This window comes from Gracilinanus agilis, chromosome 2 (assembly GCF_016433145.1).
Source record: "Gracilinanus agilis isolate LMUSP501 chromosome 2, AgileGrace, whole genome shotgun sequence".
NCBI classification, from domain to species: Eukaryota; Metazoa; Chordata; class Mammalia; order Didelphimorphia; family Didelphidae; genus Gracilinanus; species Gracilinanus agilis.
This window is the reverse complement of record NC_058131.1, coordinates 582935999-582954133: the sequence shown is the minus strand read 5'-3', so window position 1 is coordinate 582954133 and position 18135 is coordinate 582935999. Positions and strand designations below refer to the sequence as shown.

Here is an 18135-nt window from a genome sequence, read left to right as displayed (position 1 = left end):
TCCTAGCTTTATGGCCTGAGCAAATAACTTAACTTTCATTGCCTAGTTCAGTGGTGGTGAACCTTTTAGAGACCTTAGTGACCAAGTGCCCAAACTTCGATCCTCACACTGCAATGTGAGCTCCCCTGCCTTACCCCAGACAGGGGAGGAAGGAAGCACTCCCTTTGGGCTGCTGGGAAGAAGGGTGGATCATGTGAGAAATGTCCCAAGTAAAGAGGGGGAAGGGAGAAGCCCCGCTCTGGAATGTGTGCCATAGGTTTGCCAACACAGGCTACTTTAGAACCAATACTTAGTATCAATTCTAAGATAGAAAGTAAGGTTTAAAAAAAATTGGAAGAATTAGGTATTCTATTATGACAATAACAAGGATGGAGACAGTTGTATAAACATATTGTTTATGCTTCCAAAGATGGTATATTACATAAAGATGGTTGTTTAAGAATGGTTAGAGCTGGGAATGAGAAGTATGAGATTAGCCTTCTCATCCCTTCTTAAGATAGGGTTCTGCTGGAGGTAGTTGAAAAGGTTTGATTTCTTCAGAAGAGATCAAGCTTTCAGTTTAAAGCATGGCTGTAGAATTCAAATGAATTTAACAAGTCAACAGCCTTTATTGAATGCTTATAATATAAGCAGAAATACAGTCCTTGGCCTCAAGGAGCTTACATTCTAGTGGGAGAAGGCACAACATAAAAAGGAGCTCAAAAGGGGGGACAAAAATGAAGGCAGCTGACATGGGTGCATAGTAGACAAAATCTTGTAGAGAGAGTCAGGATTAGTCTGAAGAGGAATAAAGAATTGGCTTGCTTGCGCCTCCCCCTTGAAATGGAAGTTCTGGGAGGAATCAGAGGGATAGACACAAAGGCAAAGAGTACTTTCAACGTGAGAAGTGTAATCTAGGTATGGAGTAAATTTCCAGGGTGAAGAGGTTTCTAGCTATAATAGAGAAAAGTCAGTGGAGAGTTAGGAGTAAAGCCTAGGAAGATGAATGAAGATAGCTGACCTGGGCCTCTTCCTCCTTAAAACAGAGGGAATATAGATGCAGTATTAATCTGAAAAATCTGAAGATGTAGTGGGATTCTTTGAGAACATATTAGACTTTTAAAAGAGCACAGTGGAAACAGCACATGGTATAGTTGAAATAATGTTGACCTTGGCTTTTAGTTCAAATTCTACTTTCAACAATTACTAGTTATCTTACCATGAATAAATTATTCAACTTTTCTGAACCTTAATTTATTACCTGTTATGTAGGGTTACTAATCCTTGTCATGCGGTTATTGGTAATGAATTCAAAGTGAAATAATATATATAAAACACTTCGTAAACTTTTTTTTAAAGCCCTTACCTTCTGTTTGGCTCCAAGGCAGAAGACTGGTAAGGGTAGGCAATGGGGGTCAAGTCAAGTTCCCAGGGTCACACAGCTGGGAAGTGTCTGAGGCCAGATTTGAACCCAGGACCTCCTGTCTCTAGGCCTGGCTCTCAATCCACTGAGCTACACAGCTGCCCCCACTTTGTAAACTTTAAAGTGTTAAATATCAGTTTTTTTTATTGTTGATAACATTCTTACTCTAAGTGAAATCAGAAGTCAGAAGTAAATTGTGACCAAATAAAAAGGAAGGGTGACATTTTTTTCCTTGGAAAGACTAGTGAAAGAGCTGGTAGACTTGTTTTTATTTTGCCCTCAAAAGCAACAAGAAATCTTAATTTCCATGGAATAATTTATGATCTACTATTGGAGGGCTTTAAGGATGTCTAGTTGTAAATAGATTAGCCCAAAGATAATTGCAGCTTACATACCAATATCTGTTACAGAAGATGATATAGAGAAATTCTATTAATGACTCCAACCTAAATTACCATACTTATGAATAAATGGAGATTTTGAACCTTGCACTTCATCCCCCAGAAGTCTCTTAGTATTTCCCCAAATTCCCTTTAGTCTCTCCTGCGCCTCCACGTTTGCATGGTCATGTTATTGTTTTATAAGTTCTGTAGCTCTTCCCTCTTCCTTTTTTGCTCTCTCGAGCAAGACTGGGTAAGTACCTTTTTAGTTTGCTTTTTTGTTAGTTTATTATTAATAAAAATTTATAAAATATAATACTTAGTTCTTGGGTATTAATTTTAAAATTAATTTTGGCTAACCACAACGGGATAGAATTCTCAAATTTTTTAAGAGAGATTTTCAGTTAAGTTAGTAAGTTTTTTCTTCAGCCACACTCACCTGCCTGCTTTCTGCCAGCCCCGATGCTTGTATCCCACTCCAACTGCTACTTCTCAAGTCCACCTACTTGAGCCACTGCTGTTACTGCTCCTCCCGCCCAGCCTGCACCCCTGCTGCCATGACTGGATCTGCTGCTGAGAGTCTACCAATCTGAGCCATTTTTTTTTCCAAGAGGGTGATATATAAAAATCTTTCCACCCCAATCTCTTTCCCCACCCCATGTGGGTTTTCCAGCCTTCGCTAGCCATTTTTTAAGCTGAAGTCTTAAGCTGACCCTGGACTCCTGACTGAGAGAAACTTGCAACTCAGGAATTTTATTATCTTTTTTTCCACAAGAAGGGGACTCCTCTGTCTTTTCTTTTGAGGGCAGAGAGACCAAAAATCAATAGATTTGAAGTCCATTTTAGAAAATAAGCCTGCTTTACCCCACCCCCCTTCTCTCTCCTGACTCACAAAGCCTAGGGGCAACCAGTCCTTCATATGCAAATACCCTATTGTCCTCCCTAGTAATTTTGCCCTTCTCTCTGTTTACTCTGTAAACAAACTCTATTCCAGTGTCTTTTTGAGGACAAAATGCTATTGCAAAGCATGGTTGAATCTCTACAGTTTGAATTCCTAGAGCTACCTAGTACATATTGGCTCTAGTTGATATTTTTACTAGCTGTCCTTATTTTCATTGGTTATTTATCATTCTGCTTCCTTCCCCTCAAGAACATGCAAAAAAGCTCTTCTGTTTAAACTGGAGGCCAAACAAATATTTTGACAAAGTTTTGAAAGTCTTAAATGCTCTGAACAAGCAGAGTGGAAATTCTGCCCAGTGGTATATGAAAAACTTAAGAGGGGTGACAAATGAAATGCAAATGATTCATTTATATGAGGGAGGGGAAAGAACCTTAAAAGAGATCTGGAAATTTATTGCTTGCTAAATATTTTTCAGCTTCTCCCCCCAAGATAGTAAACAAGTCTATTGGAATTGGTAAAAAGGATTTTGACTACACTGCTTGTACCTTGTCATTTACTTATATTATTGTATATTGCTGATTGCTTTAAGGTTTAATTTTTTAAAAGTTTATCTGTACTGTTACCCTATGACTTGTACTGAACAAAATATCATTGTGAAAGCCCATATGTCCATCTGATTTATCAACATCACAAGTTGCTTATACAACCTTTGAAGAATTTAATGAGCTAATTATCTCAATTGTTTTTAAAGGGTCCATTTAGTAGCAGAAGTGATTATTATATATCCCCACCTCCACATTTATAAAAATGTAATGGATAAGATATATAGCAGTCTCATACCAGAGGAGCTGGGAAGGTATTGCTAGGGCATGGTACCCATAGCAGGCTACCAAGAGGAAGCATTCCCCAGGTAGCAAGTGGCTTCTGGATGATTTAATATTTCGACTCTTCCACCAGAATAATTTAGATTCTTGGTGATGTTTTAGACCCAAATAGGTTTTCATCAGCAGTTGCCAAGGTTGAAAGATTTGCTATATCTGTTGAATTTGTGACAAGTATACATCAGTCCATAGGTTTTTAAAATATCACACAGCAAGTGGTTATATATAAACTCATGTGAATCCTATATAATAATGGGTTTGTTTGCTATTGCTATTGTGAATTTTGGGAATTTGGTTCTTTATTTGAATGTGCATTATCTACTCTACTGCTGTTTTTTTACTTTTTATATATCTGTTATTTTGTAAAAATCATTTGCACTCACACAGTGGTTCATGGCCAAATTTAAAAAGTAGATCTCATTTTTTCATGAAAAACCTTTGTATTCTACTTCTTCTTGGCTGACACAGTGTGTCACTGATTATAAACTATATATATTTGAATTTTAAAGCATTTTAAAAATTCTCTTTCAATATAGTATTTGAGTACTCTGAAGTACATATAATCAATATTAATCTTTTTTTTTATTTTGCAGTAATATAAGTTTAAAATACATTTCTCCTAATGTCATTGCATACCCAAAATCTTTCTACTATAGAAATAATGCCATTTATTATTTAAAAAAATTATGGGACTTTGCTTAATGATTCTATCTGATCCCAGGAGAAGGGAATTTAAAAAGAGCCACTACACAGTGCTAAAGAAGCACAAAGTTAACTTGCACAGTGCCAATTGAGCACAAGATCAAAGAGACCAACCAATCCCAGTGGAATTAATATAATTTTGAGCCAAGACAAGAGGATTTGAACTTGTTTGAGGTTCAAGGTTGTGGCTATTTTGACATGTCAGAGGCAGGTCTTCTTCTGAACCATATTCTAACAAGCACCTCTTTAGCTGTCATCCTGGCTCCCATTTGCTCCTATAATCTAGTCCCTTTTCTGTCTTTCATAGTGTGGCAAACTTTCTGTAGTCCTGGCTACTGACTGGGCAAGTGCAGAATTGCTTAAATCACCTTAATTAGGTTCTGATTCAAGGGCCTGTTATAGGTTTATTTTTCCTTTACTTAGTTTTTTTTAGACATAAGATTTTAATATTTTATATTTCACCCACAAGTTATATTTTCTCTTTTATGTGGATTTTTTTATGTTTTTGATTTCTTTTGCAATTGATTCACATAACTCATAACTCAGCCATGCATCCCTGAGTGACCCACGTGTTTCTTATTATTCTCCTCAGAGACAACTATGTTATTGTTGTGAACTTTGATTTAATTTTGAGCAATTTTAGCATAAGAAACTTGCTATCTCCCAGAATCCAAAAGGCACCATGAAGATGCCTGCATAGACCACACACTGCACCAGAAGATCCAGAATGAACTTTAGAATGTGAATTTGAACTATGGGGGGTTGAAAGCATTTATTTTGAATGCTAAAGGGGACTGCCCCCAAATTGACTTTTTGTCTATGTAACAATCATTGATTTTGTTCTCTTCTCCTTTTATCTACAAATTATTGCAATTTTTAAGTTGATTATGTTTTCATGCTCCATTGGGGAGACTGGTCTCCCAAAGGATCACAGGGGCATATGTATAAATGGAGATTTTGAACCTTGTACTTCATCCCCCAGATGTATTTCCCCAAATTCCCTTTAGTCTCTCCTGTGCCTCCAAGTTTGCATGATCACGTTATTGTTTTATAAGTTCTGTAGCTCCTCCCTCTTCCTTTTTTGCTCTTGCGAGTGGGCTAGGTTAGTACATTTTTAGTTAGCTTTTTTATGTTAATTTATTATTAATAAAATTTATAAAATATAATTCTTAATCCTTGTATATTAATTTTAAAATACACACTTAAAAAAGAAAAAAAGAAAAACCCTTCCCTACCATTTTAGAATCAACACTGTATATTGGTTTCCAAGGCAGAAAAGTGGTAAGGTCTAGGCAATAGGGGTTGAGTGACTTTCCCAGGGTCACACAGTTAGGAAGTGTCTGAGGTCAGATTTGAACCCAGGACCTCCCATCTCTAGACCTGGCTCTCAATCCACTGAGCCATCTAGTTGTCCCTGCTTATTTTCTTTCTGATCCCTTCAGGCTATAGGCCTAGTGATAATATTACTGGGTCAAAAGATATGCATAGTTTAGTATCTTTTGGAACACAATTCCAAATTGATTTCTAGAATGGCTGGACTAATTCATAGTTCCACCACCAGTGTATTAATGTGCCAGTTTCCCCATAGTCTCTCCAATAATTGTAATTTTCCATTTTTGGTTATCTTGGCCAATTTCAGTGGTGTGAGTTGGAACTTCAGAGTTGCTTTAATTTTCATTTCTTTAATTATTAGTGATTTGGAGCATTTTTATGTGTTTTTATTGCTAGTTTGGATTTTTTCCTTTGAAAACTGCCAATTTCCTTGATGATAACTGCCATAGTGGCAGACTGAACTAGTACTGCAATCCCATATTGAATAAATATCAGCTGCAGTGAGAACAAACCTATTGCCTTATGCTGGATGAGAATCAAAATAATAAATTTTCCAGAGGCATGTCAAGAAACACATGAGATCATGTTATATTGATCTTGCAAAGGTGATACTTTGCCATTTCCCAATAGATAAATGATAAGTTTTTCTCTTTATGTCTTCAGAATTTCATTCTTCTGTTTTCTTTCCATTTTTGGGTTGACTCAGCTATTCTTCTTTTCAAGCAACTCTCTGCGAGGATGAATCCAAAAGCTGAGTAGATTAATTCTCGCTCTTTTCCCCCTACTGAGTAAAAGAGCAGAGTTTTTAGAATTCTGGGTCCTGAGGGTAACGGATATTGATGGGGACAGGTTTTACATCAGCAGCTGGGTAAATGGTCAGATACCTATAGTAGCTAGGTTGAAGTATTGTAATGGATAGATGAAAGAGAGAAAGCGTGAATATCTGGCATCACGATGTTTAGCTTAGCAATACTAATTAATGTAGATCATTTTGCAATTTTGAATTTAGCTAATATTTGGAAATTTTCACGTGATTTATATATATGCATATGTTTCTAGTTTCTTCATGTCATAGATAATAGTTCTATATTCATAATTATACAAGGCTAAGATTTTTTTATTTTCTGATTTATGTCCATTTTCAGAGATATCCTTTAATGTCCAGTATAGTATTTAATATCAAAATGTACACCGTAACCCTCCTTTGATCCAGAGGAAATTCTTTTATCCTTCTTTGGCCCTGAATGCCTATGGATGACCCACTTTCCCAGATCCCAGAATTTTAGGTGAATAAGTGTACTTTTTTCCCCTTAATACTGACATGTAATTTGAAAAGAAATAAGTGTTTGGTCTTATAGGAATTTCATATCAATAGGATTTGAATTTTTAAAAGTTAGTCACAACTTGAAAAGAGATAACTATAATAGTACTTTATAGTGTATATGCTTTACTAGTTATGAAAAATAAGTTTAGTCTTTTGTTATCACCCTTTTGAGGGATTTTTGCCACTGTGGATATACTAATTGTTATTTGGATCAGTCTGTTGTTCAGAAATAATTCTTTATCTAAACTGGAAAGTTATATATTGTATCTCTTTTCTTTTACTCCTTTTATTGTTCAGCCATTTTTCAGTGGTGTGTGCCTGCAAGATCCCATTTGGGATTTTCTTTTTAAAAGATACTAGAGTGGTTTGCCATTTCCTTCTCCAGCTCCTTTGAAAAGTGAGGAAACTGAGGTCAACAGGGTTAAGTGACTTTCCCAGGATCACATCACTAGGAAGTTTCTAAAGCCAAATTTGAACCCATAAAAATGAATCTGCCTGACTCCAAGCCTGACGCTCTATCTACTGTGCCACCTCGCTGGCTATCTGCTTTCCAACTACTACAGTTTTCAACACCTCTTTGTAGTCTTTTCAATTATCTAAACTTTGAACAGAACTTACAGAGGTCTTGGTGATAAAAACTGATGAGATACTACTTTAGGGACACAAGGGGTAATTAGAGGCAAGGAAGGTCTTATGAAGGACTAATTGATTTAATATAATGGGAAGTGCACTGTATTTGGAATCAGATAGCTTTGGCTTGAATCACAGCTCTGCTATTTATTTCATGTGTAAACGTGTATATGTTATTTAGGTTTCCTTGTCCTCAGTTTAATCATCTGCAAAATTAAAGAGTTGGGCTAGCTGATCTGTAAGGTCCTTTCTAGTGTTAAATCATAGGATCCTAAGGGCAACAGAGGGAAGATAGTGAGACTGGGTGACTGATGGGAACAAAGTTTGGGAGGGCACAGTGTGAAAGGAAGAAGAACAATGGAAAGAGGAGGGACTGTTTCAGAACCTGTGCTTCTGAATTTCCTTGCTTTCCAACTAATGAGCAAAACGCATTCCTTTTCTATAATTACATGCACCTGTTTATTCCTAATAATGAATAGTAAATAAAGGTATATCAGTGTATGTAACTTTCTCTCGATAATGTAGCATTTTACTTTATTACAACCATTTATTCTGCTGAATAGCTCTGTTTACAGAGTTACAATTATTTAATAAATATCTAATATCAATTTGGGGTAGAATTTGTTCCTGAGATTTTTAAATACACCTTTTTCTTTCCCCATATGAGGGTCTGTTATGATTGTGAGAGGACATTTATCAGGGATATTCTAGGGTCTTTTAAAGTGCTAATTATAGCTAATAGATGAGCACAAGGCTTTTCTCCCTGTATCCTCACCTCATAGCTAACTATTATAGTTAGTGCCTTGCAAATTAACTATTGATGTTTCTGTCTTCTTGCTAATTGCACACCTTTATTTAGTTAGGCCTTAAAGGTGATAAATGCTTAAAGTTGATAAATGGCATACATTTGGTCAGCTGTGGTTAGGGATACACTATGTGGTGATAGAAGAGAACAAAGCTATTTTATTCAGAAACAAATATTACTCTCCATCATTCATTCTTTGCTCTGGTCAAATTGACATATTTTGATATTTCATACATATAGTATTCCATCCTTCACTTTTTTTGCCTTTTTGCATGGCATATCTTTGGTCTGGAATATTCTGCCTTCTCAACTTGGCCTCTTGAAATTCCTGTCTTCTGAATTCAATTTGTTTTATTTCCTATGTGAGTTCGTTCCTCTCTTTTTTGTAGTTAGTTTTTGCCCTCTGAAATTACTCTGTATTCATTTTATATGCATGTATATATTTGTGTATATGTATATAAATATAAATGCATTTATATGTATATATGGATAAATACATTTTAATATATGTATGTATTTACTTATCTGTGTTCATGATGTATGCTCCCAGTAAAATGTCAAATCTTTAAAGGCAAGGACTATTCCATTTTTTGTTATTGTTTCCCCAGGTGCTAACACAATGCTTAGCATGTAGTAGTACTAAAATATTGATTCTAAGGCAGAACATGGATAAGGGCTAGGCAATTGGGGTTAACTGACTTGCCTTGGGTCACACAACTAGGAAGTGTCTGAGATCAAATTTGAACCCAGGTCCTCCTGATTACAGACTTGGTACTCCACCCACAGTGCTGCCTAGCTGCCTGTCAGAACAATGTTTTTAAAATGCACAAAAGAAAACCAGTTACAACGAAATAAAGATGTAGTTTTGTTTTCCATCCAAAATCTATCATGGACCTCAGTTTAAGGAATCCTGAACTGGATGATCTCAAAGATCTCTTCCCACTCTAAATCTATAGTCCTATGATCTACTTAATCAAATTTGTTATTTGTGTATATTTATGACCTGAGTATATTTTGTTACTTATATCTATTTCTCCACATAGAAAATTGTAGTGATTGTTTAAAAAAATTAATAAAAGGCAACAATACCCATGGACTCAGACCTCCATACAACTCATTTATTGAATACTCATTTGTTGAAATACATTCATGGTCAGAAAATGGTATCATTGAGTACGTTAGCCTCTAAGCTTCTGCCACCAAATTTTCTCTCAGCAGTAAGTATAATAGAAATTGTTAGATTTGCTAAAACAAATGTGTAAAATGGAATACACACAAATGTATATTTGCTAGTAAGAAGCACAACTCATGTTTTACACTACAATTCTGAGTAAATGGCTTTATTTAAGGAAATGAATTTTTGGTATTTCATTAGAACTTTGGTGAAAGTCTCATTTTAGATGTGAATGCTACAAAATCATATAATTGAAAAGATCGCTTCCCTTTTTTTGCACAAGCTATATTTTTCTATGCCTCAGTTTATTAGTTACAATTGCCTTGAAAGGCTGTGGTAAATATACATCACTTCTTAAACAATTTATTAACAGTGTTTTCCAAGTGAATATTTCTCTGATGGTATTAGAGCAGTGAGTTAAATTCATATATTTCAGTAGATATAGAATATAATTTTGGAAATAGGTTTCAAATTATAATGGCTAAATAAATTGTGGCATATGATTGTGATAGAATACTACTGTGCTGTAAGAAATGAGAAACAGTTTAATTTTGGAAAAATATGGAAAGACCTATTTGAAATTATGAAGAATAAAACGAGCAAAACTAGGAGAATGTTTTATATTCAGTAATAGAAATATTGTTTGAAGAATGACTTGTATATGTCCACCTCCAAGGAAAGAACCGATAATAGAAATAAGACAGACATAGTTTTATATATTCACATATCTTTTTTTCAAATGATGCCTTTTCTAAAGGGGAGAGTAAGCGAGGGAATTTTAATATATTTTAAACAAATAAATATATTAAGGTATTATAAACTAATTAATGATTAGTAATCATTAGGGCAACTGTTTTTTTTTTTGAGCTAAGACATGTAGGATGTTCTTTTTCCACATTGCACCCCTAATACTTGACAATGTCTACTAGGTAAACAATGTAGACTACTTCATAATACTTGTTAAATTCTTGACGCTGCCACAGTAAGAGAATGAATTTTGTTTACTTTGGTAATAACAATAAAACACAGACATCATTTCATTTGATTTTTGCTATAGGTATATTTTTAGTTCTCATTTAATAGATAATGAAACTAAGGTACAATGAGGTCAAAATTTGTCATGTTTATAAAACTAATTAGTTTTACATTTCTTATGACTCTGTGGTTGATACCATTCCCACCTCATTGCTAACTTTCACTTTGGATTTTATTGGGGTGAAAGCTAGTATCATAGTATTTGAAGATGGAAGGGATCTTAGAGATGATTCATGCCAACTTTCTCACTTAAGATGAAGCAACTGAGGACCAAGGAGTCAGAGTAGTATTTTCAAGTATCAGCAAAACTGGATTTAGTTGTGGCTGTTATATATGCCCATAGCCTTGGGCAAGTTAGTTAAGTGTGGTGAATCCCAGTTTCCTAATCTGAATTATACTTCCTTTGCCAGTTAGAGGGGATTGTTCTGAGAATCATCAAAAAAGATAAGAATGAGTGTGAAAAGGCAATTACCATTTTTGTTAAGTGAGTTCCCCAAGCTCATTAATTACAGAGCATGGCTAGAACTCATGTCTCTTGATAACTAGTCTAGTATTGTTTTCATTATCTATCTATCTATCTATCTATCTATCTATCTATCTATCTATCTATCTATCTATCATCTATCTGTCTATTTATATCTATATATATATCATCTCTTTCAAATTAGGGATGATTTTATATTCTGGAATCAAAGGCATTTGGCTGTACTTCATGTAATTAGTGTTACTGCCTTAAAAAACTATTAAAGATATTTTTTTTCTACCCAGGATGTAGTACTTATTAGCTTAGGTACATCTCCTAACATTTCTGAGCCTTGGTTTCCTCACCTATAAAATAGGGATATTAGTACCTGTACCATCTCATGTACTATAGTTACCACCGTGATTTTCCTGAAGTATAAATCTGACCATATCACTGCTTTACACAACTGTCAACAAGCACTTATATTAAATGCCTACTGTCTTATAGGCCCTTTGCAAAATAAGGAAAAGGGATAACAAAGAAAGGCAAAAAACAAAAAAATCCAAACAAACAAAAATAAGTCCCTGCCATCAGGAACTCACAATATGATGGGAGAGACAACATTGCCAAAAAACCCCAATTTTGGGAGTGAATTCTGGGTATAGTAGATAGGCAGTTAAAAAGTATGAATTTAGGAGATGGGATGTTTTGATGAGAACTGGCAAGGTTGTCAGTATCACTATATTATTGAAAACATGGAGGGTAGTAAAGCTAAATCAATTAATCAATAAACATTTGTTACGTTAAGTACCTAGTATATACCAGGTACTGTGCTAAGTGCTAGGGATAAAAAAAAAAAGGCAAACAAAATCCATGTTTTCAAGGAAGTCACAGTCTAATCCAGGGGTCGGCAACCTTTTTGGCCGTGAGAGCCATAAACGCCACATTTTTTAAAATGTAATTTTGTGAGAGCCGTACAGTGCTCACAGTGCACTCCTGTAACAGCGCCTGAAAAAAAGTTTACTTTATGGCTTCTGCAGAAAGAGCCATATCTGACCCTCAAAAGAGCCAGATATGGCTCTAGAGCCATACGTTGCAGATCCCTGGTCTAATCTAAGAAGACTAAAAAGGTGGGAAGAGGAATGAAATTTCAGAGAGACTTTAAAAGGTAAAAGATCCAATGGCTCCAAATAACCTTTAGGATCAAATGTAAACTTTGACATTTAAAGCTCTTTACAACTTGGTCCTTTTCTATCTTGACAGTTTTCTTAGATATTTATCTCCTCAATGAACTTCCATCCTAGCCATACTTGCTTGCTGTTACACATGATATACTGTCTCACATTTCCATGACTTTACAATGGCTGTGCCCTATGCTTATAATGCTTTCCCTTCTAACCACCAATTTTTAGAATCCCTGGCTTACTTTATGCCTAGCTTCTATGGAAGACTTCCTTAGCTACTGGCAGTCATTTATTTTATTATGTATTATTGTGCTATTATTATGTAGTAAATTATTGTCTTCCACAGTAGAATGTAATTTTTTAAAGGCAGTGCCCATTTTTTTTTCCTTGTTAAACATCCCTTCTGGGCTTACTTTCTCAGCACTCACATTGGCCAATTGGGTCCCCAGAGGGTGTCTATTACTCCCTTCAGAGTTCTAGACTTTATAACATTGCTGCTCTGGAGCCCTCGTTTGGTTTGCTTCCCATTATCAATAAAACAGTATCTGTTAGTTGTCATTATGAGGATGATGCATGAAGCTGTATGAGAAACACAACATTTTGATTCATAGGAAGTTTTTATTTCACATATGGATGCTTAACATTAGTGAAATAATAGCACAAGCTATAATAATGGATAAACATACTTTGAGAGTGCATACCCTATTAGGATAGATAATATACAATGCTCAATTTAAAATAATGTCAACAAGCTAAAAGTACCAAATGAATACAGATTCTTGTTAGGTAGATGGCAAAGGTCAGTCAATCACTGGCTCACATAAAAATGCTTTCTTTCCCTTTTTGTAAACTAAGTAATTTTATGGCATATACTTTCTCAAAATATATGATTTCATTTCATTATAATAGTTAATGAAATTTAGAGAAACTTGGACCTTACTAGAATAGATATGAAGCAACCTGTAGACATTACAAAGTCTTGCCTCACATTTCCTTTTTTTTTTGTTGACCAAGGCTCAAAGTATATCATTGTAGGGACATAATAGAAGGCATTTTTACATTAAATGATCAGATTCCATTAAAATATATACTAGAATTGCCATTTCTTCTAACTAGAATTGTAAGCTTCCTTGCTAGTGCTCATATATAAAACATACTAATCCATACAAAGCAATTAGGATCATGGAATTTAGATCTAGAAGAGACCTTGAATTCTACCTTCTTCAGTTTATAAATCAGAATTCCAGGCAAAAATGCTTGTGACTAACCCTGTGTGACTTACATAGATAGTGATAGAGGTATGGTCTGAACTCAGTTCCTGTGACTCTAAACCCAATATTCTTTGTGTTACTGAGTCACATTATTTTCCACAAGTGGCTTCAATTGCATGCTCTAGGATAAAGAAAATATAGGATAGAAAAAAATACCTCAGGTTTTTCAGTTTTTTTGTAATCATTTAATAAAAAAATCAGCTGCTTTGCTTAGGCACTGGAGATTCTGCGACAAAGGCCACTGGGTCCTGCTGTCATGTATCTTATATTCTACTGGGGACATGTTCATAGATAACTAAATATAACCTATGCGCAAAAACAAAAGGAGATGGCACTTGAGCTGAATCTAAAAGGAGCTAGGATTCTGAGAAGCCAAGTTGAGGTAGGAGAGCATTCTGGGCATGGTGGATGTCCTGTCCACAGGCATAAATGTAGGAGATAGAATATTATGTGTAAGAAATATCAAGTTGGACTCTATATAGAATCAGCCTGAAAAAATGGGCTAGATCCAGACTGTGAAGGGTTTTAAATACTATTAAGATAATTTTATATTGTATCCTAGATCAGTAGGAAGCCCCTGGAACTTCTTGAGCAGGAGAGAGTTGATCTCTGTGTTTTTTTTTTTTGTTTGTTTGTTTGTTTTTATTTTTTGCTTAGATGTGCTTGACTATTCCTATCCTTCAGCTTTCTCCAACATAACTCCAACAGATTTTGCCACTGACAGTATCACTGTCCTCTTTGCTAATTATTATCTCTGAATTGAAGTGGACACTGAATTATTACTATGGGATAGTCATATAATTTTAACTTTTGAAGACAAAATGGTCTTTAATAAATTTATTGTAAGAAATAAATTGTAAGTCCAATGCAGCAAGATTTGAAGAGAAACAATTACTTGAGAAAAGTCTTTACAGCAAGTTTTTCTGATAAAATTGTCATTTCTAAGCTAGATAAGGAACTGAATTAAATTAATTAGAATAAGAGACATCAGAGGTTATCAACAGCACTTCTCAAGAGAAGAAATCTAAGATATCTGTATCCATGTTAAAAATGCCTCAAATCAATGATAATTAGAGAAAAGGCACTCTAAAGATATACTTCATATCCATTAGACAGGCAAAGTTAATAAAAAAAGAAAATGACAAATGTTGGAGAGGCTGAAGGAAAATAGGCATATTGATCTTCTCTTGGTGAAACTGAATTGGGCAAGCCATTTTGGAAAGCAGTTTGGAACCAAAAACACTAAATTGTGCATACCCTTAAAAAAAAAACAAAACCTTACCTGCTGTTTTAGAATCAATACTAAGAATTGGTTCTATGGCAGAAAAGCAGTAAGGGCTAGGCAACTGGGGTTGAGTTACTTGTCCAGGGTCATATAGCTAGGAAATGTCCAAGGCCAGATTTGAACCTCAAAACTCCCATCTCTAGGCCTGACTCTTTATCCACTGATCTACCCACCTGCCCCTGTACACACTTTTTGATTCGGCAGTACCACTACTAGGTCTATACCCCAAGGCAACAAGCATTTGCTAAGGGCCTACTATGTGCCAGGCACTATATAAGGAATAATACGAAGAAAGGCAAATGATAGCTCCTTGCTTTCAAGAAGCTCACAGTATAATAGAGGGATAACTTGTAAACTGCATACAAGTAATGCACACACAGATTAATTTGGAGGTAATCTGATTTATGGAAAAAAAATCGGAGATAACCCAGCTCAGTGACCTATTATGATATAAGAAATGATGAAGGGAGAGGTTCAAAAAAATCTGAGAAGACTTATATAAATGGATGCAGAAGGAAATGAGCAGAAACAAGAGATTAATTTAAAAATTAACAACATTGTAAAAAATATTTCAAAGGACTTAAGAGCTCTGATCAATACAATGATCGACCATAATTTAAGAGAAATAATAAGAAAGCTACTCATCTTCTGAGAGGTGATTGATAAATATATAGGATGAGAAACATTTTTTGGTCATGACTAATTTGAAAGTTTGTTTTCCACGATTTTATGTATTTGTTAAAAGTTTTTAAAATTTTGTCTTCATTTTTCCCATGGGTAGTAGGAAGAAAAGAAAATTAATTATGGTTAATTGAAAAAAATTAAATAAAAAGAAAGCAATGCTATATGTTGAAATCTCCAAGTATGAGAGATGTGTTGAGTTTGAGAAATATTGGCTAATAACCAGCAACAGTTGGAGTAGACAATGATGATGTGTATTCTGGAGGGAGTCTAGTTCCTATGAACCCCAAAAGATGGGTTGAATGTGAAAAGAAGATATTGAATTTGTGTCATAAGATGTGCTGCCAAAAATTGAGCATAATTTTCCAGATGTGAGGTGACCAGAGAAGAGTACATGCCTTTTTGAAAAAAATCTAAGAGTATATTAATTTCTGTAAAATGACTTATAGTGATTTTGCCATAATGCTATGGCATCATGGCTTGGTTGTCTATCTATCTTTTTGACATAGTTGATTTTGGGGGGGGACCTATATTAAATTTTACATTTACCCTATTAAATGTTATTTTCATTTCAGAATAGCACACTTTGGATTTTCTCTCTGCAATATATATGTGTGTATATATATATATATATATATATATATATACACAAACACACAGACATACACACACACACACACACACATACAAGCATGCCATCCATCTCTTTATATAGGTCATTGATTGATTCATGTTAAATGGTACAGAGTCCTGAAGACCTTCACTAGAAACTTTCTTCCAAATTGATGTTGAACTATTTGTTGACTGCACTGGCTTCTAGTTCTAGTCACTTAGACTAGTCATTTGTTTCAATTCATCTAACTTTACTATTGTCAAGCATTTATACCTCCACCTTTTCCATAACAATAGCATGAGACACTATAGTAGATTATGGGGAGAAGTTTTTTATTTTTATTTATGAAGAATACTGATTTTCAGGTTCAGAATTATAGAACAGAAATGATAAATAGAAAAATGAAAGATAAATAAGAGTCCTTGTCATTAGTGTTTTAATCATTTAGCTGAAATTGACTAAATATGAAGATAACACTAATTATAATAACTCACCATAATATAATACTTTCCTAGTCCTGTGAGGTAAGTAATTTATTAACAACTTCACTTTATAATTAAGAAATATGGGGCACAGAGATAATAAGACTTGTCCAGGGTCAAATAGCAAGAAAATATCATGACTATGTCTTGAACTTCAGTTTTCTGTCTGAAAGAGCAGTGTTCTTCCACTATTCCAGGATGATGGCACCAATAACAGAATTAGGAGCATTGGGTAGACTTTATAGATAGGAATTTACTGACCCAACATAAGGAAAAATTTCCTCTCAATTATATGTATTAAAAATGAAATGGGGGTGGCAGCTGGGGGGCTCAGTGGATTGAGAGCCAAGTCCAGAGACGGGAGGTCCTGGGTTCAAATATGACCTCAGACACTTCCTAGCTGTGTGACCCTGGGCAAGTCACTTAACCCCCATTGCCTAGCTCATGCCACTCTAGGTAAGGGTTTTAATTTAAAAAAATGAAATGGGGTGCCTTAGTGTGTAGGAAGTACCACATCATATATATTTTAAATAGGGGTTAGATTACTGGTTATAGGGGATACTGTAGATTATGTCTGGGTATGTATTGAACTCCATGACTTTTGAGGTTTCATCTAACTGTCTTATATGAATATATGATCTTTGCCCTTGAATAATTATCTAGGGATTTGGTTCACTCAAAATACAAAAGTAGTTTTGCAAATAGCTAACAGGAATACCCAGCTCAATTTCTGTCTGCCAGTAGTTATGTTATATTGATCCATCTCATGATAAATTAGTCTACTCAAGGTGGAGGAGGGAAGGAAACAGATTTCATTATTAGCTATTGGAAGCTTATATTCTTTTTATTTGACTGATTGTGCCACATTAAAAAATCTGACATAAAAGAGCTGAAAGTAAAAATGAGTTCCCTTAAATTATGAAAGTTAAAATGAGTGATTTTGTTTGAATTTGCTTTGAAACTGGTTAGTTATATGGTAAAAAAGCAAATGAAATTAAGTGTTTGATTATAGTTTTATATATAGCTAGTATTGATTGTATATTTGTCTTCTGTTAGATTTCTTTAAAATTAACATGTGTTGATTGCACATATGAATTCTATATCACATTGTCTGTCTTCTCAGGGATGGGGAAAGGCAGAGAGGAAGTCTGGGAGAGAGAGAGTGTCAAAAGAAGGAAGAGAATTTGGAAGTCAAAACTTAAAAAAAAAAGAATGTTTAAAAATTGTTTTTACATGTAATAGAGGGGAAATAAAATATTAAAAATAAAATTAGCATGTGTGTATAAAAGTATATTATTTTATACTTTTCACATAAAGTATAAATAGTTCTTAAAGTACTCCATTAAATATAGATGGTTATTTAATATCATGTAATAACTAATTGAATAACAATACATATCACATAATAACAATATGATTTGGTTTAAATAATTTTATTATGTTAAAATGTAGATACCCAAATAACATTGAAATAGGCTTTGGCAAAAGTATAATCATTTATGTATCTAGCCCGGTGATGGGGAACATTTTGGAACTTTTTAGGAACCCGTGTTGTGCCGCGCCCCCACCCCCACCCTCACCCCCACCCCC

General features: G+C 34.6%; 1 protein-coding gene across 1 annotated transcript in view; it reads left to right on the top strand.

The window, feature by feature from the left end:
- Nucleotides 1–18135, top strand: part of FAM189A1 (family with sequence similarity 189 member A1) — a 537302-nt gene that overhangs the window by 58206 nt on the left and 460961 nt on the right. The gene's annotated exons all lie outside the window — the stretch shown is intronic.